The 25,215-nt window shown below is 43.6% G+C and overlaps 1 non-coding gene across 1 annotated transcript; it reads right to left on the bottom strand.

Moving 5' to 3' along the window:
* Positions 1–620: 620 nt before the first annotated feature.
* On the bottom strand, positions 621–739 carry LOC124597360. The gene has a single exon (XR_006978528.1). It is a non-coding gene; the product is annotated as a 5S ribosomal RNA (ribosomal RNA).
* Between the last annotated feature and the right edge of the window lie 24,476 nt (positions 740–25,215).

Raw genomic sequence — 25,215 nt, 5'->3', positions numbered from 1 at the left:
ATCTGAAGATCAAAACAAATTCCAAAACGATTTAGAAAAGATATCTGCATGGTGCGAAAATTGGTAATTGACCCTAAATAACAAAAAGTGTGAGGTCATCCACATGAGTGCTAAAAGGAATCTGTTAAACTTCGGTTACATGATAAATCAGTCAAATCTAAAGGCCGTAAATTCAACTAAATACGTAGGAATTACAATTACGAACAACTTAAATTGAAAAGATCACATAGAAAATGTTGTGGGGAAGGCTAACCAAAGACTGTGTTTTATTGGAGAAAGAAAATGTAACAGATCTGCTAAAGAGACTGCCTACACTACGCTTGTCCGTCGTCTTTTGGAATACTGCTGTGCGGTGTGGGATCGTTACCAGGTAGGATTGACGGAGCACATCGAAAAAGTTCAAAGAAGAAAAATGGTTCAAATGGCTCTGAGCACTATGGGACTTAACATCTGAGGTCATCAGTCCAGTAGAACTTAGAACTACTTAAACCTAACTAACCTAAGGACATCACACACATCCATGCCCGAGGCAGGATTCGAACTTGCGACCGTAGTGGTCGCGCGGTTCCAGACTGAAGCGCCTAGAACCGCTCGGCCACACTGTCCGGCTAATGAACGGGAGCCAACAGCACCCGTTGTTCCCAGGCGGTCACCCATCCAAGTACTATCGAGGCCCGATGTTGCTTAACTTCGGTGATCCAACGAGAACCGGTGTATTCAACATGGTATGGCTGTTGGCGTTCAAAGAAAGGCAGCACGTTTTGTGTTATCGCGAGATAGGGGAAAGAGTGTTACTGGTCACTGAAATGATAACAGGATTTGAGGTGGACGTAATTAAAACAAAGGCGTTTTTCTTTGTGACGGGATCTTCTCACGATATTTCAATTACCAACTTTCTCCCCCCGAACGCGAAAATGTTTTGTTGACGCCGACCTACATAGGGCGAAACGATCATCATAATAAAATAAAGGAAATCGGAAAGACGTGTGTTCGTGTTTTCCGCGCGCTATACGAGATTGGAATACTAGAGAATTGTGAAGGTGTGTCGATGAATCCTCTGCCACGCACTTAAATGGTTCAAATGGCTCTGAGCACTATGGGACTCAACTGCTGAGGTCATTAGTCCCCTAGAACTTAGAACTAATTAAACCTAACTAACCTAAGGACATCACAAACATCCATGCCCGAGGCAGGATTCGAACCTGCGACCGTAGCGGTCTTGCGGTTCCAGACTGCAGCGCCTTTAACCGCACGGCCACTTCGGCCGGCGCCACGCACTTAAAATGTGTTTTGCAGAGTATCCACGTAGGTGTAGACAAACTACCCTTTGACCACTGGAATCTCTCCAGATATTTTTGTACCTCTTTACTTGATGGCCTAGTTTTCGTCTGGGAGGAGGGAGTCCGCATCTGCTGTTAGACATGTGCTGTCACGCTCCCGGTCCAGAAATACTCGCAGCTGCAACACGCGACTGTCACCGCCGACGTGATCCTTGGCGCGAGGTAACAGTTGCGCGTTCGCAAATTCAGCTGCAGCCGCGCTATTGGCCAGGCATTACCAGCTCGCTAACGAGCGCAGTAAAGCCTCCCGCGCGGAGAACTACTGGCGCAGCGCCCACCGTGACTCGTCTTTCCCACAGGGACCTGCTGAACAGCTGCTTCCCTCTAAAACAAGGCTACGTACGTCGGTACAGTTGTTACACTAGCCAACAAAATTTTACTTTTTTTCTGTAAGTGGCATGAAAACAGCTAATCTTTAGGTTAAATATTTTCAACATTTCGCGGCCCTATCAGCAACTGTGTAAATATTAATTTTAATTTTAAAATCCAACAGACTCAGTTGCACAGTTTACCTAGATTTATTTAGGTTTCAGTCGGGATAACCCAACCTTGTTCAGAATAAAGTAACTACCGTTTGTCCATAATGTACTGAGTTCCAGTACAGCACTCGTGGCTGCCGCATCGCGGTTGCGAAGTGGGGCCGACGCAGTTTCAGATACGTTTTTACAGTCTGACGATAATTCATGGATTTGTAGTTTCGGCTTGCGATGTCCATTATGGACAAACGGTAGTTACTTTTATTCTGAAGAAGGTTGGGTTTTCCCGACTGAAACCTAGGTAAACTGCGCAACTGAGGCTGTTTTCGGGTGTGCTCATAACGAAAATGTTAGCTCTCGTTTTGAAGTTGTGACAGCTTTACGTTATTGCCTATATAAGGTTATGCATGTATTCACCTTGGTGTTTTCCCTCGGAGGAAGGGCATTGAAGGTGCAACCGCTTTGCCTGGCGTTTGTAGTTCTTTGCTGATCAGTGTCCAGCAGTAATAGGCTAACACTGATGCACTCGACTTTCTCTGGTATCTCATTTCCATATCCGAAATTTGATGGTGGAAGCGTTCTCCCTGCCGTCATTTACAGCACTATAATTGTCAGGAAAGAAGTTCAAGTGTGAATCTAGGAAATGTAACTGTCAGGACATGTTGCATCCCACCCTACTGAAGCAGTGCAGAAGATTTACCACAAGATCCTTAAGTTTTCTGCCCTCTTATTCTCTAGAAATTTTGCTGACTCTACAACACAGGCATCCCAAGGTAACTTTTCATCACATGTTAGGATGGTGTTGGAATGCTCATCTTTGTAAAGTTTGTGTATATGGGGATCCACGCCAACCCCGTCTTTTATTTTCGCCTCGATCTATCTATCTATCGCTTGCACCTTAGTCCCGCATTGCGCGCGCGGGGTTGGCGTGGTTAATTCGGATTTGGCATGTTAATGTGAAGGGGTGGCCGGATGCCCTTCCTGCCGCCACCCCGTACCCTCCAGGACCTGTACCCCATCTGTCTGCGTCTAGTGTAAATCATGGAAAAGTGCGGATGTGTTTCAAATGTCTGTGAATCGTGTAACTGAGGCGGGACGTGGGAACCAGCCGGGTATTCAACTATAGGGATATGGGAAACCGCCTAAAAACCACACCCAGGCTGGCCGGCACACCGGCCCTCGTCGTTAAGCCGGCGGGCGGATTCGATCCGGGGCCGGCGCGCCTACCCGAGTCCAGGAAGCTTACCTGGTTTAAAAAATGGCTCTGAGCACTATGCGACTTAACTTCTGAGGTCATAAGTCGCCTAGAACTTAGAACTACTTAAACCTAACTAACCTAAGGACATCACACACATCCATGCCCGAGGCAGGATTCGAACCTGCGACCGTAGCGGTCGCTCGGCTCCACACTGTAGCGCCTAGAACCGCACGGCCACTCTGGCCGGCTTACCTGGTTTATTTTCGCCTCAATAGAACGGGGAAATTTCTTACGCAAATAGAGAAATGCTTCCCCAGCTTTGTCCATGACCCTAACGAAGTTGTTCGTTAGGCCAAATTTTATATGAAGAGCAGAGAGACTTACGTTCCTCGATTCGGTAAGTGCTTCGTGGATAACACTGTCAGATCCTGGTTCAAGCGATTTACGCTTAGGCCACTCTTCCTTTTTATAACTAAGTGCTTTGCCGCTGCTAACCCAGGGGGCACAGGAAGCAACAGAATTTGGTGTAGCCGCGTTGTAGCCCAAGTAATATGCCTATGACTTTCAGATCCCCATAAATCTGCCATTTATCTTTGCCATAGTTCATATTTACATGTTATCAAATGTTTCTTTCATGTAAGGTGGATGCCCAATCAGATTCGATGGTAACATGTTGCAATTATGCAGTAGCGCACACGCTTGAGACGTTCTTTGAAGGAGTCGATCAACAACCTCCACTGATCGTTTTTATAGTCAATTCACATGGTTCCCATTAGTCATTGTACATCACTACAAAACACTAAGTTGAATTCAGTTTAGAAAAATGGAATGAATGGTGTATGGCGGTTACGGAACGCAGTCATCACATTTAACATGTTACCAAGAGAATTCCACTGTTTTAGTCTCGACGCCACCAATTCAGCTTTACTTTTCGGCAGTTCCAGATGTCTCACTAGGCGTTAAGTTCACACAGTTTTATTTTGTGAATCTCTGTACAGTCACTGTTATACGAAACATCAGAAGAACCGGGTTTCGAAGATAGTGGTGCAGTACTAGTTTCACTAGCGCCCTCACCCTATCACAATCAGGTGGGACAGTAATAGCCAGTCCGTCGGCGTGAGGCACTGGTCGCTTGGCCGACTATATGTTATGATATGTAAACAACGACTTTTTATTTTTGGAAATATCATGTTTCAATGTAGTTGCCACACAAAAGTAACAACATTCACATGGTCTGATGGTTCTCACCAGATCATGGGTGTGGCAAAGGCCATGGAAGATCTTTCACAGTTCAGCCTCAAACGAAGCCTCGGGACACAAGATATGCAACCTACACTACTGGCCATTAAAATTGCTACTCCAAGAAGAAATGCATATGATAAACGGATATCCATTGGATAAATATATTATACTAGAACTGACATGTGATTACATTGTCACGCAATTTGGGTGCATAGATCCTGAGAAATCAGTACCCAAATCAACCACCTCTGGCCGTAATAACGGCCTTGATACGCCTGGCCATTGAGTCAAACAGAGCTTGGATGGCGTGTACACATACAGCTGCCCATGCAGCTTCAACACGATACCACAGTTCATCCAGAGTAGTGACTGGCGTATTGTGACGAGCCAGTTGCTCGGCCACCATTGACCAGACATTTTCAATTCGTGAGAGATCTGGACAATGTGCTGGCCAGGGCACATTTCCAGTATCCAGAAAGGCCCGTACAGGACCTGCAACATACAGTCGTGCATTATCCTGCTGAAATGTAGAGTTTCGCAGGGATCGAATGAAGGGTAGAGCCACTGGTCGTAACACATCTGAAATGTAACGTCCACTGATCAAAGTGCCGTCAGTGCGAACAAGAGGTGACCGAGACGTGTAACCAATGGCACCCCGTACCCTCACGCCGGGTGATACACCAGTATGGCGATGACGAATACACGCTTACAATGTCCGTTCACCGCTATGTCGCCAAACACGGATGCGACCATCATGATGCTGTAAACAAAACCTGAAGTCATCCGAAAAAATGACTTTTTGCCATTCGTGTACCCAGGTTCGTCGTTGAGTACACCATCGCAGGCGCTCCTCTCTGTGATGCAGCGTCAAGGGTAACCGCAGCCATGGTCTCCGAGCTGATAGTCCATGCTGCTGCAAACGTCGTCGAACTGTTCGTTTAGATGGGTGTTGTCTTGCAAACGTCCCCATCTGTTGACTCAGGGATCGAGACGTGGCTGCACGACCCGTTACAGCCATGCGGAAAAGATGCCTCTCATCTCGACTGCTAGTGATACGAGGACGTTGGGATCCAGCACGGCATTCCGTAATACCCTCCTGAACCCACCGATTCCATATTCTGCTAACAGTCATTGGATCTCGACCAACGCGAGCAGCAATGTCGCGATACGATAAACCGCAATCGCGATAGGCTACAATCCGACCTTTAGCAAAGTCGGAAACGTGATGGTACGCATTTCTCCTCCTTACACGAGGCATCACAACAACGTTTCACCAGGCAACGCCAGTCAACTGCTGTTTGTGTATGAGATATCGGTTGGAAACTTTCCTCATGTCAGCACGTTGTAGGTGTCGTCACCGGCGCCAACCTTGTGTGAATGCTCTGAAAAGCTAATCATTTGCATATCACAGCATCTTCTTCCTGTCGGTTAAATTTCGCGTCTGTAGCACGTCATCTTCGTGGTGCAGCTATTTTAATGACCAGTAGTGTAATTATAATTAAGTGCACCCCCTTTAAATTGGAAACGAGAGCTAATCGAGTTTTTCATTGTCGTTTTCTTTTTCAGCGTGTTTGATTTAGTTAAATGACTTATTTTCATCCTCGTTAAATTTTCACTGTTGCCCACTGTTAATTGGATTACCATTCCTCAGACTAGTTTGATATTTTTAAAATATCATGAATCCGATACATCTTTATTTAAAAAATATCGTGACAGGCTCTCGATAAACCAAGAAAAGGTACCGATAGATCGATATTCGACGGATGATATATCGACGTACCTGCCTATAAAAGTGTCGGCTGGACTTTGTAAATATATTCTCGGTTTTAGAGCTTAATTTTTTAAAGTATTGATTTATTATTAGACATTCTGTACATCAACAAGCAAGCAGCTTGCCTATTCCTCTTAGAGTAAGAACTGAAACGAAAACGATGTACTTTCATGCTTGGCGTTAACCACTTTGCTAACAACGGCAATTGGATGTAAGTGACACAATAAAAGGTGTTCGAACACTTCATGTCGATTTCGCTGTTTTTTCTATATCTCTCAACGCCAGCGACCTAGCAAGTGTAGTGTCGAAATTGCGTGTTGAAGCTAAACGTTGCTTTTTCTGTTGTTTACGATTACGTAAGCGTTTCCCCTCAAACGTGTCCGCCCACCGTAAAGACCACTCTTGTCATTTAGATCTTTCTTCGTTCATAGTTTTCAGCAACTGTTTTTGAAGAATGCCGATGTGAAAAATGGCACAGTGCTATTTCTTCACAACGTAAATCTTGTTATTCCACTCACACCGCCCTCCCCCTCCCCCCAGTGCATTTTGGCTTTTTCTTTTGTGCTATACATACTTGATTCACACAGTCAAAGACAAAGGTTGGACGTTATAAAACTCAAAAAGAAGTAAGATTCCTTCACAGTGTGAAAGTAAAACTATATTCTGCTACAATTTCAACAGAACAACTTCAAATATTTACCGAAAGTTGTGAAGAAATATAAAATATAAATATCGACACTCGATGTTATTGTTATACCGATGTGTCGAGCAAAGAAGTGATACCGATATGAACCGATACCTCTTGGAAGAAATACCGATATATCAATATTTTGTTAACAGGCCTAGTTAGATGTGGTCCGCCACGATTTCTTCTCCCGTGTCAACTTCTACATCTCAGAGTAGCACTTGGAACTTACGTCCTCGATTATTTGTAGTGTGTATTCCAATCTCTGTTATCCCCTACAAGTAATACCTTCTGCAGCTCCTTATACTACCAGGGGAGTTATTCCCACATGTCCTAATACATGTCCCTTCATCCTGGGCTTTCTTCGTGCCGATGCTTTCCGCGTATTCTTCTCCTCGCCGACTGTGCGCAGGACCTCCTTATTTCCTATCTTATGTCCATCTTATTTTCAGCATCCTTATACAGAAGATCTCAAACGCTTTGATTCTCTTCTTCTCTGGTTTCCCCACGGTTCCTTATTAACTTCCGTACGATGCTGTGCTCCAAACATACATACACAGAAATTTTTTCTACATAGTAGACTTCTTTTGGACAAGGATGCCGTCATTGGCTGTGCTAGTCTGCGTTTTATATCCTCCTTGTTTGTCCGTCATGTCTGTTTTCGATTCCAGGGAAGCAGAATTCCATTGTCTACTTCTTGATCTCCAATTCTGATGATCAATTAATCACTAATCGCATTTCTGTTTCTCTTCATTACTTTCGTCTTTCTTCGGTTTGCTCTCAGTCCATAGCATGTGCTCATGAGACTGTTCATTCCATTCAACAGGTCCCTGATTCTTTCTTACTTTGACTGAATATAGCAATGCCACCAGCGAATCTTATTGATATCCTTTCACCCTGAATTTTAATCCGACTCTTCAATCTTTTTTTACTTTCGTCATTGCTTCTTTGGTGTGTAGACTGAACGGCAGGGGCGAAAGACTGCACCTCTGTGTTTGATCCTTTTTAATCCGAGAACTTCATTCTTCTTCCATTCTTATTGTACCGTCTTGGTTCTTCTTCACATTGTATACTACTCGTCTTCCCCTACTGCTTACATCTCCTTTCCTGAGAATTTCTAACATCTTGCACTATTTTAGATTGTCGAACGCCTTGCCTTTTCTAAGTCGACAAATCCTCAAGCGTGTCAGAACTGCTCCTCTGATGTCTTTACCATTCTTAAAAGAGTTACTGGTCGTCGTCTAACAGTTTTCTTTTACATTCTTGAAATCTTTATATAAAACTACACTACTGGCCATTAAAATTGATACGACACGAAGATGACTTGCTACAGACGCGAAATTTAACCGACAGGAAGAAGATGCTGCGATATGCAAATGATTAGCTTTTCAGAGCATTCACACAAGGTTGGTGCTGGTGGCGACACCTACAACGTGCTGACATGAGGAAAGTTTCCAACCGATTTGTCATACACAAACAGCAGTTGACTGGCGTTGCCTGGTGGCTCGTGTAAGGAGGAGAAATGCTTACCATCACGTTTCCGACTTTGATATAGGGTTTATCGTATCGCGACATTGCTGCTCGCGTTGGTCGAGATCCAATGACTGTTAGCAAAATACGGATTCGGTGGGTTCAGAAGGGTAATACGAAACGCCATGCTGGATCCCAACGTCCTCGTATCACTAGCAGTCGAGATGACAGGCATCTTTTCCGCATGGCTGTAACGGATCGTGCAGCCACGTCTCGATCCCTGAGTCAGCAGATGGGGACGTTTGCAAGACAACAACCATCTGCACGAACAGTTCGACGACGTTTGCAGCAGCATGGACTATCAGCACGGAGACCATGGCTGCGGTTACCCTTGGCACTGCATCACAGAGAGGAGCGCCTGCGATGGTGTACTCAACGACGAACCTGGGTGCATGAATGGCAAAACGTCATTTTTTGGAATGAATCCAGGTTCTGTTTACAGCATCATGATGGTCGCATCCGTGTTTGGCGACATCGCTGTGAACGCACATTGTAAGCGTGTATTCGTCATCGCCATACTGGCGATTTCCGGCGTGATGGTATGGGGTGCCATTGGTTACACGTCTTGGTCACCTCTTGTTCGCATTGACGGCACTTTGAACAGTGGACGTTGCATTTCAGATGTGTTACGACCCGTGGCCCTACCCTTCATTCGATCCCTGCGAAACCCTACGTTTCAGCAGGATAATGCACGACCGCATGTTGCAAGTCCTGTACGGGCCTTTCTGGATACAGAAAATGTTCGACTGCTGCCCTGGCCAGCACGTTCTCCAGATCTCTCACGAATTGAAAACGTCTGGTCAATGGTGGCCGAGCAACTGGCTCTCACAATAAGCCAGTCACCACTCTTGATGAACTGTGGTATCGTGTTGAAGCTGCATGGGCAGCTGTATCTGTACACGCCATCCAAGCTCTGTGTGACTCAATGCCCAGGCGTATCAAGGCCGTTATTACGGCCAGAGGTGGTTGTTTTGGGTACTGATTTCTCAGGATCTATGCGCCCAAATTGTATGAAAATGTAATCACATGTTAGTTCTAGTATAATGTATTTGTCCAATGAATACCCGTTTGTCATCTGCATTTTTTCTTGGTGTAGCAGTTTCAATGGCCAGTAGTGTACGAGCACTGCATACTGGCGGGTCCTCTCGCCAGTGTAGTTGTCCATGTGCCAGAGGACTCAACAAAATCAGCAGGCTCGTTTCAAGTACGTCCTCTGCCACAGACTTCCAAGTGACCGACAGATAACGAATGTCGATCCAGATGTAGAAATCGCCGCTCGACTGGAAGGTAAAGGACTGTAGAGGGTTAGCTTAGATATAGGGTGGTAAGGTTCAACGTGGAGCGTGTATGCAAATGTCTGCAGACTGTGTCCATGAACAGTACCATTTAAAATTCAAATACAGGTCAGACGTAGTGACTTTCTGTGGCGACTACGTCGCAAAATGCTAAGTACGCGCGCGCAAGACCGACACGGGGATTGTGAACTATAGGCGGCAGTTACAGTCCTTTCTTCTCCTGTTCCTAAAAGCAGTGTGAGACTCTCCTTTTCATGGGAGACCTTGGCACGAATGAAGTCTGACGACTGGCATACGCAGATCGGGTTATACGGGTTTAGAACGCTCGCAGTTGTAGTATTTTAAGAAGCGGCTCCTGAGTGACGCTGCAACAAGGCCATGCATGAATGGCAAATTGTCGGTCGAGGTTTCCGCCAGTCGAAGGGCTCCTTTGTGTTTAAGTGAGAACTCTACCTCTCTCTTTCTCGCTCTCTCCCCCTACCCCCTCTCTCTGTGTCTCTTCGAGACGGATGCCTACAATTAATACACAGCGGCTCTGAGCATCGGCTCCTCGTGTGATTTAGGATCTTGGCCTGATGATGGTTATTATAACCGGAACCGGTTACCTCCAATAAACTGCAAGTAGGCTGCGACTTGGATTGTTACAGTTTAATTTTTATATTAAGTAAGATCGTTCAAATACAAATGTTTTTTTTCGATAGATTTATTTGCTCTGGACATATTGGTATGGCTCGTTTAGGCGCTTCATCCGTTATAACGGACGCAGCCTAAGGCCAAGAATAATTCCATGGGCTAAACATTAATGCTGAGGGAAATGTAAGGAGAGATCAAACCGCTTCCGTTTGAAGGCGTTGCTGCAGCGTATATGCAGCCTAGCGCAATTCCGTTGCGGATATACACTATGTGAAACTTCCTGGAAGATTAAAACTGTGTGCCCGACCGAGACTCGAACTCGGGGCCTTTGCCTTTCGCGGGCAAGTGCTCTACCAACTGAGCTACCGAAGCACGACTCACGCCCGGTACTCACAGCTTTACTTCTGCCAATATCTCGTCTCCTACCTTCCAAACTTCTTTCAGGAGTGCTAGTTCTGCAGGGTTCGCAGGAGAGCTTCTGTGGGGGGGGGGGGGGGGGGGGGGGGGGGCTGAATTTGAATACAGTTGCAGTAGTTATTCAGAGAAGAGACTTGCACGGGATAGACTAGCGTTGAGAGCTGCGCCAAACCTCTCTTCAGATTGAATACCACAACAATAGAAAATGACAAATAAATCGCAACCAACTTAACCACGCATTCGTCTGGAATAAACTTTATACTGTAGACCTACGTGTTGACAATCAACAAGTGAAATTTTTTGTTCGTCGTGTTTGTTTGCGTGGCCATCCTGCGCAGCAAGCATATAAATACTTGTTTTGTAAATAAAACCGCCTTTTCCTGCTGCCACTTAATTCATTTATCCCAGACGCGTTTCGCCAAGAAAAAGGCGAAACGCGTCTGGGATAAATAAATTAAGTGGCAGTAGGAAAAGTGGTTCTATTTACAAAAGAATTTTTTGTGTGTATTCGCTATTCTAATTGCAATCTGCTTCAAAATGCCAGACTGGAAAGATCGGTCGATAAGTTGCAGCGGGTAAGACGAACGATTTGTACGCAAAAGAAGAAAAGGATGTGAGAGTTTTAACACTCACCATTGTCTAAGTTAATTTGAGACGGAGCACTAATTCGTATTGGACAATGATGCAGCAATAAACCGCTCGCAGCCTTCTTAAAGGAACAAGCCCGATATTACTTTTGAGTTATTTGGTGGAAATTGAGGAATATTAAAACTACACTTTCAAGGTATAAAGACTGATCATAATTATCCACATTTTTAGTGATTTCCTTAAAACGCTGCAAGTGAATGTGGAGATGGAGATGGTTACTTAAACAGGTCATAATCTCTTCCTTCCCCAACCCTTACCAAACAAATTAGCGAGCAAACGTCGATATGGCGTAATTTCAATCATCGTTTATTCCTTTTCCTTCTTTTCTTTCATTTTCTTTGAATTTTAAACTCGTTGTCTTATCTTAGGAAGGTTTACAGAAACTGACGTGGGCGATGTTAACTCTGAAAACTCTTAAAATCTGTTTTGTATCTGTATCTACATATACAATTTGGAAACCTCTGTAAGTGCATGGCAGAGAGTGCTTAGAATGACACCACATGTAAGGATTCCTTCCCTTTCCAAACGCGCATAGGGCGCTTGAAGAATAACGGCTCATATGCCTCTGTCCGTGCGGTACTTAAAAAATGAAAGAAAATAATACGGGTAACATGGCTCTGTGGTACGAAGCTCACCTGCCATACAAGGTAAGTGGGTTCGATCCCCTGTTGATGAACATTTTTAAACAAAGGAGCATGTTTTGCGAGCATTTCCGCAAAGCGTGAAATACATGACGATGAAAAAAATTGGCAGTGTTCGAGATTGGTAATCACTGGATGACTGGTTCGACTCTCATTTCAGTGATTGCATTTCTGCGTTTTTATTTCGTTCAGTTCGAATACCTACGTCATTTAAATACCATATTCATAAAATATATGCTCATTAACACATGTCTAATTGTAATTTTAATGAAAAATACAGGTATTATTGGTTGGTTGGTTTTTTGGGGGAAGAGACCAAACAGCGAGGTCATCGGTCTCATCGGATTAAGGAAGGACAGGGAAGGAAGTCGGCCGTGCCCTTTCAGAGGAACCATCCCAGCATTTGCCTGGAGCGATTTAGGGAAATCACGGAAAACCTAAATCAGGATGGCCGGACGCGGGATTGAACCGTCGTCCTCCCGAATGCGAGTCCAGTGTGCTAACCACTGCGCCACCTCGCTCGGTCACAGGTATTATTATTTCTAATTATATTTGGCAAAAAAATCCAGTTTTCATTGCAAACGTAAATTTTTAATGACCGATCTTTTATAAAAGGTTAAAAAAAAAAAAAAAAAAAAAAAAAATTAATTTTTTGATCTTTATATATATTAGGCTTCATGGGAACGTCCGTAGACAGTGCATCAGCCGGATTCGAACTCTAGCCACCCACATGGTAGGCAACCATCGTACCACAGAGCCACGTAGCCCATCGGAAAATCGTTCCATGTTTAAAGAATTAAAGACATTCAGAAAACTTCAAAGTCGATTTTCTAGAGAATTTTTGAAAGCTGCATCGATAAGCTATAGCTGATTGTTTGTTGAATTCTAAACTTCACGTACCACAAATTACACTGACGGAAACAAAATCGCAACAACAAAAAAAAGTAATTAATGTAGAGTAATGAAATTTCGGGAATACATTTCTTTATGTAAGATATTTAAGCGATTATCATTGCAAAATTACAGGTTAATTTCATCGCGAGATAAGCCATTGCAAATGTGAAATAGTGGTAGTTTAATGACCGATGTAACCGCCAGAATGCTGAATGCAAGCATGCAAACATCCATGTACTGTGTTGTACAAGTACTGCTTGACGCTTTGTAGTATAGTGTACCATGCCTGTTGCACTTGGTCGGTCAATACAGTGACGGTTGTGGATGTCAATGGAGTTGTCGTCCGATGATGTTCCCATATGTGTTCGAATGAAGACAGATCTGGTGATCGAGCAGGCCAACGCAACACGTCGACATTCTGTAGAGCATGCTGGGTTACATCAGCGGTATGTAGGCGAACGTTATCCTGTTGGAAAACACCCTCTGGAAAGCTGTTCATGAATGGCAGCACAACAGGTCGAATCACCAGATAGACGTAGAAATATGCATTCAGGGTGCGTGGGATAACCTCGAGTGTGTTCCTGCTTTCATGCGAAATCGCAGCCCAGACGATAACTCCAGGTGTAGGTGCAATGTTTGTAGCACGCCGACAGGTTGGGTGCAGGTCCTTTACTGGCCTTCTTCTAACCAAGACATGGCCATCATTGGCACCGAGGCAGAACCAGGTGTCATCAGGAAACGTAACAGATATCAACCCTGCCCTCCAGTGAGCTCTCGCTTGACACCAGTGAAGTCGCAAACGACGCTGGTCTCTGGTTAGCGGAATGCGCGGTAGGACGTCTGGGTCGGAACTGTCCTCGAAGTAACCGATTTGTAACAGTTCTGTCCGTCACTGTGATGCCAACTGCTGCTCAAATTGCCGCTGCAGGTGCAGTAGGGTGAGCCAGAACCAGCGGTGGTCTTCCCTTTTGGTAGCACCACGTGGGCGTCCAGAACCGGTCTTTTTGCGACAGTACATTCTCTGCCAGCAATCATTTACAGTGGCTACATTCCTGCCAAGTCTTTTAGTAGTATCGCAGAAGGATCATCTTGCTTCTCGTAGACCTATTACATGACCTCGTTCAAACTCAGTGAGGTGTTAACGCCGTCTTTGTCGCCTTAAAGGCATTCTTGACTAAAATCAACTCACCACGTCCAGTGTCAAGGGTAATTAAGGCTCACGTTACAGCGTGTATTTAAAGCAAACTGATTTCCAAATTATAGTGGCGCTACTAGCACCACTCTTATACGACTGGCGGGAAATTTCAATAGACATCATCTTTCAGATGTAGAAACACGTCTACCAACTTTCGTTTACCCCGCACAAGTCAGTCTTGGTGTTGCGGCTTTTATTTATTACAAAAATCCAATTGCTGTGTGGTCTCTTTGTGAGCCAATGTTATCATGCCATTTCATATCCCTACAAAGTGTCATGTCCACGTATCTTAATGAGTTGACTTATTCCAATTGTGACTCATTGATTTTGTAGTAATAAGAGTTCAAGTTTTTGCGTTTTGTGAACTGCGCAATATCTGGACATTTAAGGTGCTATTCTTTGCATGAATTTGAAATCTCATCAAGATCTGAATGTACATTTGTGTAGCTTTTTATAAAGAGTACTTTGCTATGGCTGATCGCATCATCTGCAAAAAGTCTGAGGTTACTGTTAATATTGTCTGTCAGGAATATATATATAACAAAAACACCTCAGCGCACTTCCCTGAGGCTAACCAGAAGTAGTTTCCACATCTGTCGATGTCTCTAAATCCTGCGTCCTCCATAGCAAGAAATCCTCAGTCCACTCAGATTTTGGTTGATACCCCCATATAATCATACTTCTTTAAACATTGAGATCCTTGGGTCAGTCAGTGTAAATTCACGTGATATGCAAGACACGTGTGACAGGCGAAATCCCCTCGGACTTCAAGAAGAAGTCAGGTGCTTACAGGTGTGAATACTATCGAAGTATCAGCTTAACACTGGGGTGACGTAAGCCATGGGATACCGATATGCAGATATCCAGATGGCGGTAGTAACGTGTACACAAGGTGTAAAAGGTCAGTGCATTAGCGGACCTGTGAACTGTACTCAGGTGATCCATGTGAAAAGGTGTCCGCCTTGATTACGTGCGCACGACGGACATCAACATATTTTGAACGTGGGATGGTAATTGGAGCTAGACGCATGGGACATTCCATTTCGGAATTCGTTAGGGAATTCAATACTGCGAAATCCACAGTGTCAACAGTGTGCCGAGGATACTAAGTTTCCGGCATTACCTCTCACCACGGACAACACAGTGGCCGATGGCTTCCATTAACAACCAAGAACAGTGGCGTTTGGGTAGAGTTGTCAATGCTAACACAAAAGCAACACAGCTCGAAATAAACGCAGAAGTCAATGTGAGACATGCGACGAACGTATCCGGTAGCACAGTAAGGCGAAATTTGGCGTTATTGGGCTATAGCAGCAGACGACTGATGCGAATGCCTTTGCTAATAGCACAACATTGCCTGCAGCACCTCTCCGGGGCTCGTGACTATATCGGGTGGACCCTAGAGGACTGGAAAACCGTAGCCTGGTCATACGAGTCCCGATTTCACTTGGTAAGAACTAATGGTGGGGTTCGAGTGTGGCACACGTCCCACGAAACCGTGGACCCAAGTTATCAACAAGGTTCTGAACAAGCTGGTCGTGGTTCCACAATGGTGTGGGCTGTGTTTACGTGGCATAGTCTGAGTCCTCTGGTCCAGCCGAACCGATCATTGACTGGGAACGATTATGTTCGGCTACTTGGAGACCATTTGTATTCGTGGACTTCATGTTACCAAACAAAGATGGAATTTTTATGGGTGACAAAGCGCTATGTCTCTGTGCCACAGTTACTCGCAATTGGGCTGAAGAACATTCTACCCAATTCAAGCGAATGTTTTAGCCACCCAGATAGCCCGGTAAGACTCTCATTGAACATATATGGGACGTAATCGAGAGGTCAGTTCCTGCACAAAATCCTGCACAGGCAGCACTGTCGCAATTATGGAGTGATTTCAAGGCTCAATATTTCTACAGCGGACTTCCAACGACTTGTTGAGTCCAAGCCACGTCGAGCTGCTCCACTACGCTGGGCAAAAGGAGGTGAGACACGATATTAGGAGGTACCCCATGACTTTTGTCACCTCGGTGTAAGTTATGGTTGCCAAATACTGGAACGAATTATTTACAGAAAAATGGAAAAACTGGTAGAAGCCGACCTCGGAGAAGACCAGATTCGGGTTGCTAAGAGGTGTAGGAACATCCGGGGCAATACTGAATCTCCAATGCATCTTAGAAGATAGACTGAAGATGCCACATCTGTGTTTATAGCATTTGTAGTTGTAGAGATACCTGTTGACAATGCTGATTTGAACACACTCTTTGGAATTCTGAAAGGAGCAGGGATTAAATACAGGGAGTGAAAGGTTATTTACAGCTTGTACCGAAACCAGACTACAGTTATAAGAATCGAAGGCATGAAGGAGAAGCACCGGTTGAGAAGGGAGTGACGGCTGTAACCTGTCCCCGATGTTATTCAATCTGTACATTGAGCAGTCAGTAAAGGAAACATAAGAGAAATTTGGAAAGGAAATTAGATTTCAGGACGAAAAAATAATAACTTCGAGGTTTGCCGATGACATTGTAATTCTGTCAAACGTAGCAAACGACTTTGGAGAGCAGTTGAATGGAATGGACAGTGTCCTGAAAAGAGATCACAAGACGATTGGCAACAAAAGTAAAACAAGCATAACGGAATGAGGTCGAATTACATCAGGTATGCTGAAGAAATAATATCAGGAAAAGTTTTTTGCCTATCGCTTCGACTCTGATTGGATAGGAGTGTCACCAAAGCGTTTTTGATAGACCCATATTCTCCGAGTTCGGCGATCCGATGACGATGTCTTGCATTTCTGCAGCTGGATCTTCACTTAGTGCTGCGACGAGATAGCCGTATTTGGTTTCATCAGACGATATCTGAACTAACACGAATTGGCTTTCCAGTCGCGCAAACCATAGCGTTGCATTATGTTGCCAGACCGGTGGGGTTATATAGGGATTCTGTTGATCCCGCTGGTTGCACCCGGCTCTGGTGACTCTTGCCATTTCAAACGTGAAAATAAGCGCGACACGGCTGGTGCGAAAGGAACTAGTCTGTGCGTAGTGCGTTGCAGTGCAGTGCGGTTGGTTGGTTGGTTTAAAGGAGGGGGGAAGGGACCAAACTGCGAGGTCATCGGTCCAATTCAGTGCGTCGGAGCCGGCGCGTTTGTACTGACGTAATGATACGCCGGCGGTCACCAAGACATATGGTTATCTGTTGAGAATTAATCATTTATTTCCACATATATTACATTAATACTCGTACGTATGAGTGCGTTATGTCCTCTAATATCAAATCAAGAGTCAAAGAATACCACACAGAATCGCGAATGTCAAAAATGTTCAAATGTGTGTGAAATCCTATGGAACTTAACTGCTAAGGTCATCAGTCCCTAAGCTTACATACTACGTAACCTAAATTATCCTAAGGACAAACACACACACACCCATGCCCGAGGGAGGACTCGAACCTCCGCCGGGACCAGTCGCACAGTCCACGACTGTAGCGCCTAGACAGCTCGGCTAATTCCGCGCGGCGTGAATGTCATGAAATGTTTATGTACACTGCCACTGTGCTTGCCGTCGCGGTATAATACCTTACACACTAAAAGTACGTGAGTTTTGCTATTTGGGTAGCAAAATAACTGATGATGGCCAAAGTAAAGACGATTTAAAATTCAGACTGACACGACACGAAAAGCATTTACGAGACGAGTTTGTTTGCGTGGCCGTCCTCCGCAGGAAGCACAGAAATATTGGTTTTGTAAATAAAAAATGTCTTCTCTTGCTGCACAGTCTTCTACTCTCTCAGACGCGTTCCGCCTTTTTTTCTCTTTAAGGCGTCACCAGTGGGAACTATAATGATACATACCCTTTTTTGATACATATTATTCGTAGGTTATGAAACAGTTCACTTCTCTTTTTTATGTAGCTATGTAATTACTCACAGTTCACGTTTTTAGTTGGCATCTGCGTTTCCTCTTATTTAGTCACATAATGGGGGTCGCACTACCATTCTACTTACGAAATATGAGCATGTTTTTATGTTTCGAACATTTTTATTCCCACTTTTCATTTTGTTTGCCCTTGTTGTTGTGATGCACTGTCAATCTTCTGTCACTAACACAGACATATGATCGAAAACCGCTCCGTAGACTCAACACGGTCCACTTAAGAAAGAAAACTACCAAAAAAACTGGACATAATAATGCAGACAGCTCAAAATAATGGGTATAATAGTATCATAGTCACAAAGCTAAACTACAAAATTAAAAGTAAAATAAAAGCAAAATGGGCAAAACCACTGATAACATCACAACAGAACCAAACACAATCACACAATGACATACAAACACAAACTCACACATAAAATCACCAACATTTTCAAAAGACAGGGAATAAACATAGCATACAATACAGGCAATTCTATCCAAAAATACACCCAAAAATGACAAAAAACAGAGATATACCTGAAAGCAGGTATATATTAATTACAGTGTAACATTTGTGATTTCAGATACATAGGGCAAACAGGCAAAACATTTTATGTCAGATACAAAGAACACATGAGAGCCTGGAAGTATGGGACAAACCACTCGACGTTTGCAGAACACCTAACAGAACACAATCATTAACCAACCACTAGAGAAGAAGACATGAAAATAATTAGAATCAACTATAAAAACACCTCCTAACCCTGCAAGAAAATTACCACACATAGAAAACCAAAGCAGGAAAGAAAACCCTGTTTAATGATAAAGTACATGTGCAAAACAACCCATTGTTTGCACTAATAGATAAAAAAATAGAGTAACACTACACCGGAGGACTATAATAATAATAAATAATAATAATACCACCCAACCCCCTTTCCACCCACTTGTCCATGAACCTCTCCACAAAACACTTAAACCAAAACTCAAATCAACTGAACACAAAAACTTTCAGTCATTCTCTTATAGTTTTTTTTTTTTTTGTCATGAGTCTGCTGACTGGTTTGATGCGACCCGCCACGAATTTCTTTCCTGTGCTAACCTCTTCATCTCAGAGTAGCACTTGCAACCTACGTCCTCAATTATTTGCTTGACGTATTCCAATCTCTGTCTTCCTCTACAGTTTTTGCCCTCTACAGCTCCCTCTAGTACCATGGAAGTCATTCCCTCATGTCTTAGCAGATGTCCTATCATCCTGTCCCTTCTCCTTATCAGTGTTTTCCACATATTCCTTTCCTCTCCGATTCTGCGTAGAACCTCCTCATTCCTTACCTTATCAGTCCACCTAATTTTCAACATTCGTCTATAGCACCACATCTCAAATGCTTCGATTCTCTTCCGTTCCGGTTTCCCCACAGTCCATGTTTCACTACCATACAATGCTGTAATCCAGACGTACATCCTCAGAAATTTCTTCCTCAAATTAAGGCCGGTATTTGATATTAGTAGACTTCTCTTGGCCAGAAATGCCTTTTTTGCCATAGCGAGTCTGCTTTTGATGTCCTCCTTGCTCCGTCCGTCATTGGTTATTTTACTGCCTAGGTAGCAGAATTCCTTTACTTCATTGACTTCGTGACCATCAATCCTGATGTTAAGATTCTCGATGTTCTCATTTCTACTACTTCTCATTACCTTCGTCTTTCTCCGATTTACTCTCTAACGATACTGTGTACTCATTAGACTGTTCATTCCGTTCAGTAGATCATTTAATTCTTCTTCACTTTCACTCAGGATAGCAATGTCATCAGCGAATCGTATCATTGATATCCTTTCACCTTGTATTTTAATTTCACTCCTGAACCTTTCTTTTATTTCCATCATTGCTTCCTCGATGTACAGATTAAAGAGTAGGGGCGAAAGGCTACAGCCTTGTCTTAGACCCTTCTTAATACGAGCACTTCGTTCTTGATCGTCCACTCTTATTATTCCCTCTTGGTTGTTGTACATATTGTATAAGACCCGTCTCTCCCTATAGCTTACCCCTACTTCTTTCAGAATCTCGAACAGCTTGCACCATTTTATATTGTCGACCGCTTTTTCCAGGTCGACAAATCCTATGAAAGTGTCTTGATTTTTCTTTAGCCTTGCTTCCATTATTAGCCGTAACGTCAGAATTGCCTCTCTCGTCCCTTTACTTTTCCTAAAGCCAAACTGATCGTCACCTAGCGCATTCTCAATTTTCTTTTCCATTCTTCTGTATATTATTCTTGTAAGCAGCTTCGATGCATGAGCTGTTAAGCTGATTGTGCGATAATTCTCGCACTTGTCAGCTCTTGCCGTCTTCGGAATTGTGTGGATGATGCTTTTCCGAAAGTCAGATGGTATGTCGCCAGACTCATATATCCTACACACCAACGTGAATAGTCGTTTTGTTGCCACTTCTCCCAATGATTTTAGAAATTCTGATGGAATGTTATCTATCCCTTCTGCCTTATTTGACCGTAAGTCCTCCAAAGCTCTTTTAAATTCCGATTCTAATACTGGATCCCCTATCTCTTCTAAATCGACTCCTGTTTCTTCTTCTATCACATCAGACAAATCTTCGCCCTCATAGAGGATTTCAATGTATTCTTTCCACCTATCTGCTCTCTCCTCTGCATTTAACAGTGGAATTCCCGTTGCACCCTTAATGTTACCACCGTTGCTTTTAATGTCACCAAAGGTTGTTTTGACTTTCCTGTATGCTGAGTCTGTCCTTCCGACAATCATATCTTTTTCGGTGTCTTCACATTTTTCCTGCAGCCATTTCGTCTTAGCTTCCCTGCACTTCCTATTTATTTCATTCCTCAGCGACTTGTATTTCTGTATTACTGATTTTCCCGGAACATGTTTGTACTTCCTCCTTTCATCAATCAACTGAAGTATTTCTTCTGTTACCCATGGTTTCTTCGCAGCTACCTTCTTTGTACCTATGTTTTCCTTCCCAACTTCTGTGATGGCCCTTTTTAGAGATGTCCATTCCTCTTCAACTGTACTGCCTACTGCGCTACTCCTTATTGCTGTATCTATAGCGTTAGAGAACTTCAAACGTATCTCGTCATTCCTTAGTACTTCCGTATCCCACTTCTTTGCGTATTGATTCTTCCTGACTAATGTCTTGAACTTCAGCCTACTCTTCATCACTACTATATTGTGATCTGAGTCTATATCTGCTCCTGGGTACGCCTTACAGTCCAGTATCTGATTTCGGAATCTCTGTCTGACCATGATGTAATCTAATTGAAACCTTCCCGTACCTCCCGGCCTTTTCCAAGTATACCTCCTCCTCTTCTGATTCTTGAACAGGGTATTCGCTATTACTAGCTGCAACTTGTTACAGAACTCAACTAGTCTTTCTCCTCTTTCATTCCTTGTCCCAAGCCCATATTCTCCTGTAACTTTTTCATCTAATCCTTCCCCTACAACTGCATTCCAGTCGTCCATGACTATTAGATTTTCGTCCCCCTTTACATACTGCATTACCCTTTCAATATCCTCATACACTTTCACTATCTGTTCATCTTCAGCTTGCGACGTCGGCATGTATACCTGAACTATCGTTGTCGGTGTTGGTCTGCTGTCGATTCTGATTAGAACAACCCGGTCACTGAACTGTTCACAGTAACACACCCTCTGCCCTACCTTCCTATTCATAACGAATCCTACACCTGTTATACCATTTTCTGCTGCTGTTGATATTACCCGATACTCATCTGACCAGAAATCCTTGACTTCCTTCCACTTCACTTCACTGACCCCTACTATATCTAGATTGAGCTTTTGCATTTCCCTTTTCAGATTTTCTAGTTTCCCTACCACGTTCAAGCTTCTGACATTCCACGCTCCGACTCGTAGAACGTTATCCTTTCGTTGTTATTCAATCTTTTCCTCATGGTAACCTCCCCTTTGGCAGTCCCCTCCCGGAGATCCGAATGGGGGACTATTCCGGAATCTTTTGCCAATGGAGAGATCATCATGACACTTCTTCAATTACAGGCCACATGTCCTGTGGATACACGTTACGTGTCTTTAATGCAGTGGTTTCCATTGCCTTCTGCATCCTCATGTAGTTGATCATTGCTGATACTTCCGCCTTTAGAGGCAATTTCCCACCCCTAGGACAAGTGAGTGCCCTGAACCTCTATCCGCTCCTCCGCCCTCTTTGACGAGGCCGTTGGCAGAATGAGGTTGACTTCTTATGCCGGAAATCTTCGGCCGCCAATGCTGATTATTTATCAAAATTTAGGCAGTGGCGGGGATCGAACCCGGGACCGAAGACATTTTGATTATGAATCAAAAGACGGTACCCCTAGACCACGGATACAAAATCACTGCTAGCTATTATCATTCATTTTCAACAGTCTACATATATATATAAAAAGAAAGAGAACAAGCATCTATTCTAGCTCGCTCACACACACACACACACACACACACACACACACACACACACACAGATGTAAACGTAACAGAAATGAATAGACGTTAGTTTTCAGCATATAATTCGTTAGGTTGGCAACATATACGTAAAAAGCTAAATAGGATGAGGTACACAGTGACCTCAAAGTAGTTATGTCTTGAAGTCACAGTTTTCGATCAAATGTCTGTATTAGTGACAGAAGACTGATAACGCATCACACAAATAAGGGCAAAAAAATGAAACGTGGGAAGAGAAATGCTCGAAACATAAAAACAGGTTTATATTTTGTAAATAGAGCAATAGTGTGGCCTGCAGAATGTGACCAGATGAGAAGAAGAAACGCAGATGCCAACTAAAAACGTGAACTGTAAGTAATCACTTATTCACAAAAAAACGAGAAGAGAACTGCTTTGTAATCTACGAATAATACGTATCAAAAAAAGTGTATCATAACTGGATCATTATAGATACCACTGATGCCTTAATGTGAAGAAAGGCGAAAGGCGTCTGGGGGAGTAAAAGACAGTGCGGCAAGAGCAGGTGTTTTTTATTTACAAGACAAGAATTTATGAGAAAGAGGAATTTGTTAACATTTAGTGTAAATTTAAGTGTTCGGAAGACTTTTCTGGAGATAGTTGTCTGGAGTGTAGCCCTGTACTGAAGTGAAATGTGGATGAAAAACAGTTAACATAAAGAGAGAACGGAAATCTCTGAAATTCAGAGACTAGAGAGACCCGTCTGTGCAACATGCAGCATCCTCTTTCATCCTGAACACGGCAGCATTTTCTCGTTGAGAAGACCTCACAAGGTGCCGGAAGTATTGGCAATCGTTGACGACCTATAACAGTTCAACGTCAATATCAATTCATGGAGATCGGTTGGTACGGGGCTCAAGGTCGCAAACGCCTGTTGACAGAATCCCAGATACATCTACTAGGATTTAAGCCATTCGACCTCGTTGGGTGCGGAAGTACTCGTCTTCCTGTGGCGTTCATTAACCACTCTGTCACAGTGCGAGGGAATGGACAAGCGCACTGCATTACCGAAAGTACCTAAGTTAAACAGCTACAATGTTAGGCACGTCCTTAAAAGTGGTAATACTAGTAGTTTTATTTACCAGTAGATATGTTTTGCAAGGAATATTGACATGTTTCGGTATTACAACTTAAGAACAATAAAGTAATTCACATACACAGACATTTACAGACTTACAGATCTAAAGAATGACAAGGACGGGATAGGTAGTTGGCCGTGACCATAGGGAAAACGCGGAGAACCTAAATCAGGATGGCTGGATGAAGACTGGAGCCTCCGCCCTTCAGAATACAAGGCTACTCTGTTTAAAACAGTGCTACATTATCAGGATCATCCTTAGTGTACAATACTGTATTACATAATATCTATAAAAGGCTAATGCTACACAGCTCATTCTTTTTTCAACCTGAGTTACTGCACACTATACAGGGTGGTCCATTGATAGTGACCGGGCCAAATATCTCACGAAATAGCATCAAACGAAAAACTACAAAGATCGAAACTCGTCTAACATGAAGGGGGAAACCAGATGGCGCTATGGTTGGCCCGCTAGATGGAACTGCCATAGGTCAAACGGATATGAAATGCGTTTTTTTTAAAATAAGAACCCCCATTTTTATTACATATTCGTGTAGTACGTAAAGAAATATGAATGTTTTAGTTGGACCACTTTTTTCGCTTTGTAATAGAAGGCGCTGTAATAGTCACAAACGTAGAAGTACGTGGTATCACGTAACATTCTGCTAGTGCGGACGGCATTTGGTTCGTCATACATTACCCGTGTTAAAATGGACCGTTTACCAATCGCGGAAAATGTCGATATCGTGTTGATGTATGGCTATTGTGATCAAAATGCTCAACGGGCGTGTGCTATGTATGCTGCTCGGTATCCTAGACGACATCATCCAAGTGTTCGGACCGTTCGCCGGATAGTTACGTTATTTAAGGAAACAGGAAGTGTTCAGCCACATGTGAAACGTCAACCACGATCTGCAACAAATGATGATGCCCAAGTAGGTGTTTTAGCTGCTGTCGCGGCTAATCCGCACATCACTAGCAGACAAATTGCGCGAGAATCGGGAATCTCAAAAACGTCGGTGTTGAGAATGCTACATCAACATCGATTGCACCAGTACCATACTTCTATGCACCAGGAATTGCATGGCGACGACTTTGAACGTCATGTAGAGTTCTGCCACTGGACACAAGAGAAATTACGGGACGATGACAGATTTTTTGCACGCGTTCTATTTAGCGACGAAGCGTCAATCACCAACAGCGGAAACGTAAACCGGCATAATATACACTATTGGGAAACGGAAAATCCACGATGGCTGCGACAAGTGGAACACCAGCGACCTTGGCGGGTTAATGTATGGTGCGGCATTGTGGGAGGAAGGATAATTGGACCCCATTTTATTGATGGCAATCTAAATGGTGCAATGTGTGCTGATTTCCTACGTAATGTTGTACCGATGTTACTACAAGATGTTTCACTGCATGACAGAATGGCGATGTACTTCCAACATGATGGATGTCCCGCATATAGCTAGCGTGCGGTTGAAGCGGTATTGAATAGCATATTTCATGACAGATGGATTGGTCGTCGAAGCACCATACCATGGCCCGCACGTTCACCGGATCTGACGTTCCCAGATTTCTTTCTGTGGGGAAAGTTGAAGGATATTTGCTATCGTGATCCACGGACAACGCCTGACAACATGCGTCAGCGCATTGTCAATGCATGTGCGAACATTACGGAAGGCGAAATACTCACTGTTGAGAAGAATGTCGTTACACGCATAGCCAAATAAATTGAGGTTGACGAACATTATTTTGAGCATTTATT

Source organism: Schistocerca americana, chromosome 2, assembly GCF_021461395.2.
Source record: "Schistocerca americana isolate TAMUIC-IGC-003095 chromosome 2, iqSchAmer2.1, whole genome shotgun sequence".
Taxonomy (NCBI): Eukaryota; Metazoa; Arthropoda; class Insecta; order Orthoptera; family Acrididae; genus Schistocerca; species Schistocerca americana.
The sequence above is the reverse complement of the archived record's forward strand: the minus strand, read 5'-3'. Positions and strand labels throughout refer to the sequence as shown.